The sequence below is a fragment of the Hypanus sabinus genome, assembly GCF_030144855.1.
Source record: "Hypanus sabinus isolate sHypSab1 chromosome X2 unlocalized genomic scaffold, sHypSab1.hap1 SUPER_X2_unloc_8, whole genome shotgun sequence".
NCBI lineage: Eukaryota > Metazoa > Chordata > Chondrichthyes > Myliobatiformes > Dasyatidae > Hypanus > Hypanus sabinus.
The window spans coordinates 958,441-970,580 of NW_026779008.1; the positions used below are offsets into that span (position 1 = coordinate 958,441).

At 41.1% G+C, this 12,140-nt stretch overlaps 1 pseudogene; it reads left to right on the plus strand.

The window, feature by feature from the left end:
* The first annotated feature begins 225 nt into the window (after positions 1 to 225).
* On the plus strand, positions 226 to 11,703 carry LOC132385986 (gastrula zinc finger protein XlCGF57.1-like; annotated as a pseudogene).
* Positions 11,704 to 12,140: the final 437 nt, after the last annotated feature.

The following is a 12,140-nucleotide window of genomic DNA, read 5'->3' on the forward strand; positions in this document are numbered from 1 at the left end:
CCCTTCCTTTCCAGTCCTGAAGAAGGGTGTGGGTCTGAAACGCCGACTGTTCTCTCCTCTCCATCGTTGCTTTCTGCCCCCGCCCCCCGAGTTCCTCCAGCATTTTGTGGGTGTTGTTTTGAATTTCCACATCTGCAGATTTTTTTTTAATCCCGTTTAAACAAATGCGCATGCGTGGGCGTCACAGCCAATCGCGAATATTGCGCATGCGCTCAGTAGATGAGCGGCTCGCAGGGATCGGACGCAGGTAGGAACGGGGCCTCAGGCGGGAGCTTAATCACCGGCGTCTGCACCGCGATTGAAGGAACATTACTATGAGCTCCGTCCCCACTAGTCCTGCACCTCAGGGCAGTCCCAGTCCTTTCCGTCTCTCTCAGCCCCACGATTTACCCGAGTGACGGGGAGTTTACGGCTGATTGAGAGCTGGCGGCGCCGCCATTTTTGCCGCGCATGCGCATTGCTGGGTCCTTCGATCGCGGATGGACAGGTTTCTTGTTCTTGGTGTCTGCTGGGTAAGGAGGCAGCCATGGGTGACACTACCAGCATCGTCCCCTTAGAATATGCCCAAATACTGCGACCTCCAGCCATGTCAATCCGAGGACCAGTACCTCGGGACAAAAATATAGTGTCCAGTCAGTGGAAATGTAAATCAGTGCTGTATGGCTAAAGAAATCCTCCCGTCAGCTTTAGTTCTCTGTGTAAATAACGATATGAAACACCTTGTTCTCGTTGACAAGTGACTTGTAGCTTGCACATCACAAAGGTGCCACACACCAATGAGAATAACTACTGCCCACCCCTTCATAGCCATTGCCATCGATGGGTTCATCACTGTCAATCAGCTGGGGGTGGGAGGGGATCCCAGTAATTAGAAAATGTCCAGGATCCGACATGTTCACTTTGTTGTGTTGTGGAGCATGACCAGTGCTTGAAATGATACCAAAAATCAGGACAGATTGAGCCAAGACACAGGTTGATTGAAGGCAGAAATAGCCTATTCTCATACAGAGGGAATACAGCCAGAGAATTTGATGGTCAGTCAGGATGGCTGATTTGTGCCTTGTTAGAAGATGGGGAGTTCATATCTAAACATAGAAACAGAAGTCTGCAATACATTACAGGTCCTTCGGCCCACAATATCATGCTGACCATAAAACCTACTCTCAAAACTGTCTAGAGTTTCACTACCACATAGACCTCTATTATTCTAAGATCCACATACGTACCTAACAGTGTCTGAAAAGACCCTTATTGTATCCGCATCTACCACCGTCGCTGGCAGTGCATTCCATTTTACCTGCCACTCTCTGTGTGAAAAACTTACCTCTGGTATCCCCCTTGTACCTACTTCCAAGCACCTTAAAACTATGCCCCCTCATGTTGGCTAGTTCAGCCCTGGGAAGAAACCTCTGGCTATCCACACGATCAATACCTCTCATCATCTTATACAACTCTCTCAGGTCACCTCTCATCTTCCATCGCTCCAAAGTTTACTCAGCCTACTCTTGTAAGGCATGCTCTCCAATCCAAGCAACATCCTTGTCAAACTCCTCTGCACCCTATTTAGAGTGTTTTTTCCTGTAGTGAGGTGATCAGAATTGAACACAGTGCTAAAAGTAGGGCCTAACGAAGGCCTTTTATATCTGTAGTAGTACCTCACCACTTTTGAACTCAGTCCCATGGCTGATGAAGGCCTTCTTAAAAACATTGTCCAGCTGCGTAGCAGCTTTGCATGAACTGTTGACACAGATCCCACGATCTCGCTGCTCCTCCAAACTGTCAAGAGTCCTATCATTAATATTGTATTCCGTCTTCAAATTGGACCTACCGAAATGAACCACCAGGTTGATCTCCATCTGCCAATTCTCAGTCCACTTCTACATCCTATCGATGTAACACTCTACTGTGACAACCATTCAGACTATCCACAACACCCACTACATTTGTGTCATCAACAAACGTACACACCCAACCTTCTACTTCCTCATCAAGGTCATTTTTAAAAGTCAGAATGAGGAGAGAGGAGGGGTCCCAGAACAGATCACTGCAGAATATCACTGGTCATATCCTCTTTGCAGAATACAGACCATCGACAACCACTCTTTGCCTCCTGTGGCCAAGCCAGTTCTGGATCTGCAAAGCAGCTCTCCTTGGATCCTTACTGGTTACTTTCTCAATGAGCCTCGTATGGGGAACCTTATCAAAAGTCTTACACTACATCCAATGTTCTACCTTCATCAATGTTACATCCCCAAAGAGTTCAATCAGGTTGGTAAGGCGTGACCTGCCCTTGACAAAGCCATGCTGACTACCCCTAATCTGATGCTCATTACTCCTCCCACTTAGGATCTTCTCCAACAAATTGCCCACCACCGATGCAAGACTCACTGGTCTATAATTTCCTGGGTTACCTCTACTCCCTTTCTTGAACAATCCTCGGGTGCTTTTCCCATCCCTATCGATGAGACAAAGATCATCGCCAGATGCTCAGCAATCTCCTCCCTCGCTTCCCGTAGTCGCCTGTGGTATATCTCTACTTGAGTTGAACTGGGTAATATTATGATGGAGCCAGAGCTCACATTGAGAGATCTTATAGAAACATGTAAAATGATGAAATGGATAGATAAGATTGTGGCAGGAAAGTTGTTTGCACTAGTAGATGAGACTAGAACTTTAACACTGGGGGCATTTGGGATGGAGATGAAGAACTGTGGTGAATCTGTGGATTACTCTGCCCAATGAAGCAGTGGAGGCTACCTCAGTAAATGCATTTGAGACAAAGTTGGATAGATTTTTGCGAAGTAGGGAAATTAAGGGTGATGGGGAAAAGGCAGGTTGGTGGAGATGGGCCAGGTGACGTTCTCGTGCTCCTATTTCTTATGTTCTCACCACAGACTAAAATCTCACTTGAAAAAATTGTCCTTCACGCATTGATGTCCTTTCAAATATTTTTACAGGTTTGAAATGGCAGAACACTTGTGCAGTGGCTGTCTCTTTCCGGATATATAAGGAGTGGCCAAATAGTTTCTTTGCAACAACAATACATCTGTTTTTGATTGTTGGAGATGAATTATCTCATCCCAGCTGGAAATGTGTTTTGTGTCTGAGTTGAAGTTTTCTGCTGTAACTCTGTGAAATCCACTGGAACCGGGGTACCGAGAACACACCAGCATTTGTTCACTGAAGATCAGTGCTTCAACTGCATTGATTGTACAAGGGATTCAAACGTCTGACTGTCTGAATTGCCAGATGATTGATCGCAGTGAGATGCCATTCTCCTTCTCTCAGTGTGGGAAGGGATTCACTCACACCCTACCCACAGACACACCAGTGAGTTCACCGTGGGGAGAGGCCATTCACCTGCTCTGTGTGAGGGAAGGGAACTACTCAGTCATCCAGCCTGAAGATACGTCAGCAAGTTCACACCACAGTGAGATGCTCCACCTGTTCTGACAGCGGGAAGCAATTCATTCCGTTGTCGATCTTAAAGATAGATCCAAAAATTCCCCAGAGAGAGGACGGTAACCTGTTTACATGGTGGGAAGGCATTCACACACTCAACCACGCCACAGTGACACCAGTGAGTTCACACCAGGGAGAGGCCAATCACCTGCTCTGTGTGGGAAAGGATTCACTCAATCATCTCAACTGAATGAACACCGGTGAGTTCACACTGAGAAGATGCCGTTCACCTGCTCAGACTGTGGGAAGAGATTCACTCATTCATCCACACTACAAAACCACCAGCGAGTTCACACTGGGGAGAGGCCATTCACGTGCTCCGAATGTGGGAAGGGATTTACTCAGTCATATCAACTGAAGGTTCATCAGCGAATTCACACTGGGGAGAAACCTTTCAGGTGCTCTGAATGTGGGAAGGGATTCGCTGACTCATCTCACCTTGTACAGCACTACCGAATTCACACTGGGGAGAAGCCATTCACCTGCTCTGAATGTGGGAAGGGGTTCACTCAGTCATCTCATCTGAAAGTACATCAGCGAATTCACACTGGGGAGAAGCCGTTCAGCTGCTCTGAATGTGGGAAGGGATTCGCTGATTCAGACTCCCTCGTGAAGCACTGCCGAATTCACACTGGGGAGAAGCCATTCATGTGCTCTGAATGTGGGAAAAGATTCACTCGGTCATCTCATCTGAAGGTACATCAGCGTGTTCACACTGGTGAGAAACCGTTCAGCTGCTCTGAATGTGGGAAGGGATTCGCTGACTCATCCCACCTTGTGCAGCACTACCGAATTCACACTGGGGAGAAGCCATTCACGTGCTCTGAATGTGGGAAGCGATTCACTCATTCATCCACACTACAAAGACACCAGCGAGTTCACACTGGGGAGAAGCCATATACTTGCTCCGAATGTGGGGAGGGATTTACTCAGTCATATCAACTGAAGGTGTATCAGCGAATTCACACTGGGGAGAAACCGTTCAGCTGCTCTGAATGTGGGAAAAGATTCACTAAGTCATCTCAACTGAAGGTGTATCAGCAAATTCACACTGGGGAGAAACCTTTCAGCTGCTCTGAATGTGGGAAGGGATTCACTCACTCATCGCATCTGAAGGTGCATCAGCGAATTCACACTGGGGAGAGGCCATTCACATGCTCTGAATGTGGGAAGGGATTCACTGCGTCATACTCCCTTGTGAAGCACTGCCAAATTCACACTGGGGAGAAGCCATTCACATGCTCTGAATGTGGGAAAAGATTCACTCGGTCGTCTCATCTGAAGGTACATCAGCGTGTTCACACTGGGGAGAAACCGTTCAGCTGCTCTGAATGTGGGAAGGGATTCACTGACTCATCCCACCTTGTAAAGCACAGCCGAATTCACACTGGGGAGAAGCCATTCACATGCTCTGAATGTGGGAAAGGGTTCACTCAGTCATCTCATCTGAAAGTACATCAGCGAGTTCACACTGGGGAGAAGCCTTTCAGCTGCTCTGAATGTGGGAAGGGATTCGCTGATTCAGACTCCCTCGTGAAGCACTGCCGAATTCACACTGGGGAGAAGCCATTCACATGCTCTGAATGTGGGAAAGGATTCACTGATTCATCTCACCTCGTGAAGCACTGTCGAATTCACACTGGGGAGAAGCCATTCACGTGCTCTGAATGTGGGAGGGGATTCACTGAGTCATCCAACCTGGTGAGGCACTGCCGAATTCACACTGGGGAGAAACCGTTCACCTGCTCAGATTGTGGAAAGGGATTCACTCAGTCATCAGGCTTCAAATTCCATCAGCGAGTTCACTCTGGGGGACGCCAGTCACCTGTTCTGATTGTGGGAATGAATTCGCTCAGACATCTCAACTGACTGAACATCACCTGCTCAGACGGGAAGGAATTCACTCAGACATCACTGAGCAAACATCAGTGAATTCACACTGTATAGAAGCCGTTCATCTGTTCTGACTGTGGGAATTAATGCATACATTCATCTCGGCTGATGAAAGACCAGACTGTTTTCAGCAGTGAGAAGGCGTTGATCTGCTCAGACTGTCGGAAGGCATTCACACACTGATCTACACTGCAGAGACAGTGGTGGGTTCACACTGTGGGGAGGGTGGTCACCTGCTCAGACTGTGGGAAGGCATTCACACACTGATCCACACTGCAGAGACAGTGGTGGGTTCACACTGTGGTGAGGGTGGTCACCTGCTCAGACTGTGGGAAGGCATTCACACACTGATCCACACTGCAGAGACAGTGGTGGGTTCACACTGTGGTGAGGGTGGTCACCTGCTCAGACTGTGGGAAGGCATTCACACACTGATCCACACTGCAGAGACAGTGACGGGTTCACACTGTGGGGACGGTGGTCACCTGCTCTGAATGGGATGGGTTTCGATCAGTCATTCATCCTTGTGTCCCCCAACCGAGCTTTGACCCATGGTGATTCAGAGAGATCAGACACTTGAGAGGATGTAATTCACTCAGGTTCACCGATGGAATATTAAAGGCAGTGGTTCAGGGCAGGTTATTTTTGAGCTTTCAGCAGTGGCCAATCTGTATTTAGGGTTGATTATCAAGAACAACTTCAAGTCAGGCAGGAGCAAGTGGAGTGGTCACTGGTGGAGTGGATAGAGTTGGAGCGGAGACTTTGCGGCTTTAGCTCTTTGAGGTTTCAGTGAGGAGAGCCTCCAGTCAGAGAAGGCAAAATCAAGCCAAAGGTAGAATTTTTTTTGCCCCCTTTTCATTTGTTCAGTTAGAACAGTAGAGATGTCAGGCAGGCTAATGGAAAGCTCCTTTGCGGGATGTGGGAAGGCAGGGGACCCTCCTGTGTCCCTGATAACCACACCTGTGAGAAGGGCATCCAGCTTCAGCTCCGAACAATCCACATTACGGAGTTGGAGCTGGAACTGGATGAACGCCAGATCATTCGGAAGGCTGAAGGGGTGATAGGTAGGACATTTGAGAGGCAGTTGCATCCAAGAAGCACTGCACAGTAAACTAGGTGACTGTCAGGAAGGGAAGGGGGAAACAGTGAGTGCAGTTTACCCCTGTGTCCATCTCCCTGAGCAACACAGTTATCACTTTAGATACTGTCAGGGATGGTGAGGATGACCAAGTAAAGGAAGGACACAGCAGAAGGGTCTCTGGCATTTAGTCTGGCTCTGAGACTGAGGAGGGAAGGGTGGAGAAGAGACGAGCTGCGGCCAGAGGTGATTCATTCCTTCGGGGAACTGATTGGATGTCCTGTGGGTGAGAATGAGATTTCAGGATGGCATGTGGTCTCAAGATGACGCTTATGGAGTGAAGCGGTTTTAGGCTTTGCTCCAATCCTTTTACTTTTATTTTACCTACAAACTCCCCCTAATATACCTTTTTATACCTATTCTAAAGGGGTTCAGATGTATGAAATCTTTTTCAATTGTTTGAATCATTTTCAACTCGTTGAAATGTCTAAAGCAAAGAAATCGAAACAGACAAAAGAACCGTTAACTTTAGAAGCAATTGCGAAGCTTATGGACGACAGACTTGAAAAACTGGAGAATAAATTAACCTCAAAGCTTTCTACGTTGGATGAAATTTTAAAGACACGACGCAAAACTTCAATCACTTACACTGGATTCACAAAAACAACAAGCAAGTATTTTAGTTCTTGAAGATGTCGCTCGCCAGAGAGATCGCATAATTGAAACTCTGCAACAACAGCAAGCTTCGACTTCTCAACTGCTGGATCGTTATAAATCTAAAATCACTGATCTTGAAAACCGCTCTCGAAGACAAAATCTACGGATAATTGGGATTCCGGAAAAATTTGAGAACGGTGATCTCGCAGTATTTTTCACCAAATTTTTAATGGATGTCCTCAGTTCAGAAGTACTGGATACCCCTCCAATAATCGACCGTGCACATCGCATTTCTCGTTTTCATTCAGATTCAAGTTTGAAACCACGACAAGTAATGCTCCAGATCCATTATCCTCATACCAAAGAGCGTTTGATTTGGGCTGCCCGGAAAAGGGTATGATCAGCTTTCAAGATTTTAAATTCTGTATTCTGGAAGACTATAGTCCCGAAGTTTTAAGGGCAAGAATGGCTTTTATATTGGTTATGTTAGAAATTCATTAAGAAGGCTGCAAGCAAGCGCTGTTATTTCCAGCACATTTGAGAGTTACTCTCAATGATGGAACTTATCGGCTGTTCAAATCTCCAGCAGATGCTCAAAGATTCCTTGAAGAATAACACTTTATTGTTTCTACGAGTTGACTAATGTCATAATAAGATTATAGACTTGGATCTTTTATAAAATGATGATTTTTTTTACGTGATGGCTTACACGTATTTCTTACACACGGTAAAATCCATTTTTGGTTTATTCTGAGTTTGTTCTTTTTATATTATTATTCTGTTAGTTGTGAAAGTAATTCATTGGGCTTTCTTTTAAGTTCATATACAATTTTTAATATTTTTAACGTTTAAGTATTAAGATTTCTAAAAAAAATAAAATGTCGTTTCTTCTTCCCGAAAGACCTTAGTGCTTGGATACATCATATCTGTTTTGATGTGTCTGAATAAATTTGAGGACTTTCTTTTAAAACACTAATACAATATTATCCATTTATGGGTTTTATCGTTTTAATTTTTTTTAATGTTTTATATGTATAATACTAATTGTATACTTTTAATCTTTGTTACACTAACCCTTTCTTATAATATGGGTGGTTTGTATCTTTTATTTAACTTTTTTTGTTTGAGTTGCCGTCTTGAGACATGGGGATAAATTTAGTATTAGATTGCTTGCTTGCCTCTTTATGGCTTTTTTCCTGTGGTTTTGAGGGTGGAAGGAGGGGGATTTTTCTTTTTGCTTGCTTCACACTTAGTTTTACTTCCTGGCCTGATTTGAAACTACAAAAATGGTTGCAGTGTCATGACTTCCGGTTCCTCCTTGAACTTACTTCCCTCTTCCGGATTCATGAGTTCATCTTTTTTTTAAACTTATGTGTTAATTGTAATAAATATTGTCAATATGGATAAGATTATTAACTTTGTTTCTTGGAATACTAATGGTTTAAATCATCCAATCAGATGGAAAAAAATATTCGAAGTGTTCCACAGAATGAATGCTAATATTATCTTTGTACAAAAGACTCATGTGAGGAAGGTTTTTCAGGTTTTGTAAAGGCCAACAGTATCACTCGAATTCCCAAGCCAAAGTAAGAGGCGTTTCCATTTTTATGGATTCTTCAACCTCCTTTAAACACTATGAAACAATTTCAGACCCACAAGGTAGATTTTTGCTTATTACTGGTCTACTTTTTAATCAAAAAGTTGTTTTAGTTAATGTTTATGCTCCAAACACTGATTGCCCTGAATTTTTTAAGGGTCTATTTACATCCTTTCCTAATTTGAATCAGTACATGCTGATAATGGGTGGGGATTTTGACTGTTGTTTAAACCCTTCGATGGATAGATCTAAGCCCACCCAAGCTCTTCCGAATAAATCGGCCTCTCTTATTAATTACTTTATGATTGATTCTGGAATTTCCAAAATTTGGCGTTTTTTACACCCCAATTTCAAAGAGTTTTCATACCTTTCTCATGTTTATCATAACTATTCAAGAATTGATTACTTTTTTACTGATCACCGTTTACTTACAGATGTTAATGATTGTAAATATGACTCCATTACCATTTCTGACCATGCACCTTTGAAGCTATTTATTAAGACAATGGACTCATCTACCAATGCTAAATCTTGGAGGTTCAACTCTATTTTATTGCAGGACCCAGACTTTCTTAATTTTATTAAACAACAAATTGATTTGTTTTTCTCAACAAAAGAGATCTCTAGTGGAATTTTATGGGACACTTTTAAAGCACTTACTCAGGGTCAGATTATTCCATACTCTGCTGGAGTTAGGAAATGAACTAATTCTAAAATATTAACATTGGTTGATAAAATCAAAGCAATTGATAAGATTTATTCAGTGACCCCCCCCCCCCAGCAAAGAACTTTATAAAGAAAGAGTTGAACTTCAAATGAAGCATAGTTTGTTATTATCCTCTTCGATTGAAAATCAGTTAATTAAATCTAGAAACCAGTTTTATGTACATGGAGATAAGTCTGGCAAATTATTGGCTAATCAATTGAAAACTGCTTCGGTTAAACGACAAATTACTAGGATTCGTAAACGAGATGGCACTCTGATGATAAATAAAGCCTTTCAAGATTTTTATAATTCTTTATATCAATCAGAATTTGTTGAGGATTCTTCTATAATAGATGAATTTTTAAGAAAATTGAATATCCCAAAATTAACAACAGAGGATAGTGTATTCCTAGATGCACCTATTACGGAAAATGAAATAAAGGAGGCTACTTTTTCAATGAATTCTGGTGAAGCTCCTGGTCCGGATGGTTATACTGTAGAATTTTTTAAATCCTTTTCCTCTATACTTTCTCCTTGGCTTTGTAAAATTTTTAAAGATGCGTTAACTATAGGTAAATTGCCACAATCTTTTTATGAATCCTATATCCTTGCTGAATACAGATTTTAAGATTTTTAGTAAGATTTTGGCCACTAGATTAGAAAATATATTACCTCAAATTATTTCTGAAGATCAGACTGGATTTATTAAAAACCGCTACTCATCTTTTAACATTAGAAAATTAATTAATATTATTTATACTCCTTCACCCAAAATACCAGAATGTGTCATTTTCTTAGATGCTGTAAAAGCATTTGATAGAGTTGAATGGCCATATTTATTTAATATGTTGCAGCATTTTAATTTTAGTTTGAAATTTATATCATGGATTAAATTAATATACTATAAACCCTTGGCTTCAGTCTTTACCAATAATCAAAGATCTCCTTTTTTATCAGTTATTCCGTGGTACAAGGCAAGGCTGTCCTTTAAGTCCTTTACTATTTGACATTGTTTTGGAACCTTTAGCTATAGCCATTCATGAATCACCTAATATTTTGGGTATTACTCGTGTGGAAGGGACTAATAAGTTATCATTATATGCTGATGATTTGTTACTATACATAACCGACCCTGAGAGATCGATTCCTGCTATTTCGTCCTTGCTTGCTCAGTTTAGTAACTTTTCTGGTTACAAATTGAATTTTAATAAGAGCAAATTATTTCCATTAAATATGCAAGTTCCAATTTCTAAACATTTACCATTTAAAGTTGTCACAGATTATTTTACTTATTTGGGTATTAAAATTACCAAAAAAAAATACAAAGATTTATTTAAAGTTAATTTCTTAGCTTTAATTGACCAAATTAAGCAACTTGTTACCAGATGGTCTCTGTTATCTTTGTCATTGGTTGGTCGAATCAATGCTATTAAGATGATGGTATTACCCAAATTCTTATATTTATTTCAAGCATTACCAATTTTTATTTCTAAATCTTTTTTTGATATTATTGACTCCAAAATATCTTCCTATCTGTGGCAGAATAAAAATCCTAGACTAAGCAAAAAATATTTACAGAAGCCTAAGAAGGAGGGTGGTTTGGCCTTGCCAAACTGGAGATTTCAGTATTGGGCAGTTAATATACGATATTTAATATTTTGGACACAATAATCGACTATAGCAGCTTGCCTACAATGGGTAAATTTGGAATGTGAATCTGTACAAGACTTTTCATTGTTTTCAATTTTAGGATATTCACTTCCTTTTTCTTTATCTAAATTGAATAAACAAATAACTAATCGTATAGTTAAACATGCATTGCAAATATCGTTTCAATTTTGTAAATTTTTTGGCTTGAATAAGTTCATCTTATCAAGCCCTATAATATCTAACTTTCTTTTTCGGCCCTCTTTTATGAATCAAGCCTTTGTTTTATGGAAAACAAAAGGTATAACATGTTTTTGTGATCTATTTTTATATAATAGTTTTATGTCCTTTGAACAGCTATCTAATAAATATAATTACCTAAAACTCATTTTTTTTAGATATTTGCAAGTTAGAAATTTTTTGAATGATGAGTTACAGTCTTTTCCGAAACTATGTCCATCGGACATTACGGAAAAAAATTTAGCTCTGAATCCTTGTCAGAAGGGTTTAGTAGCCATCATTTATAATATGATCATAAAAATACAGCCAGAAGTATCAGAAATAATTAAGAAGGAATGAGAAAAAGAACTTCATTGCCTTATACCCACAGAGCAGTGGGAGAAAATTTTACAATTAATCAATTCTTCTTCTGTTTGTGCTAAACATGCCTAATACAATTTAAGGTTGTACATAGAGCTCATATGTCTAAGGATAAACTTGCTCGATTTTATTCTTATGTTAATCCAACCTGTAACAGATGTCATTCTGATGTTGCTTCATTGACCCACATGTTTTGATCTTGCCTTTTGTTTGCAAAATTACTGGAAAGATATTTTCGGTACTATTTCAACAGTTCTGAATATCAATTTCCAACCGCATCCTATTACTGCAATTTTTGGTTTACCAATGACGGATAATAGTCATTTATCCCCCTCATCTTGACGGATGATTGCATTTGTTACATTAATGGCTAGAAGGTCTATTTTACTGAATTGGAAGGAAATTAATCCTCCAACTATATTTCAGTGGTTTTCTCAAACTATCTCTTGTTTGAGCTTAGAAAAAATGAGGAGTGTTGTCTTTGATCCTTCAGTTAAATT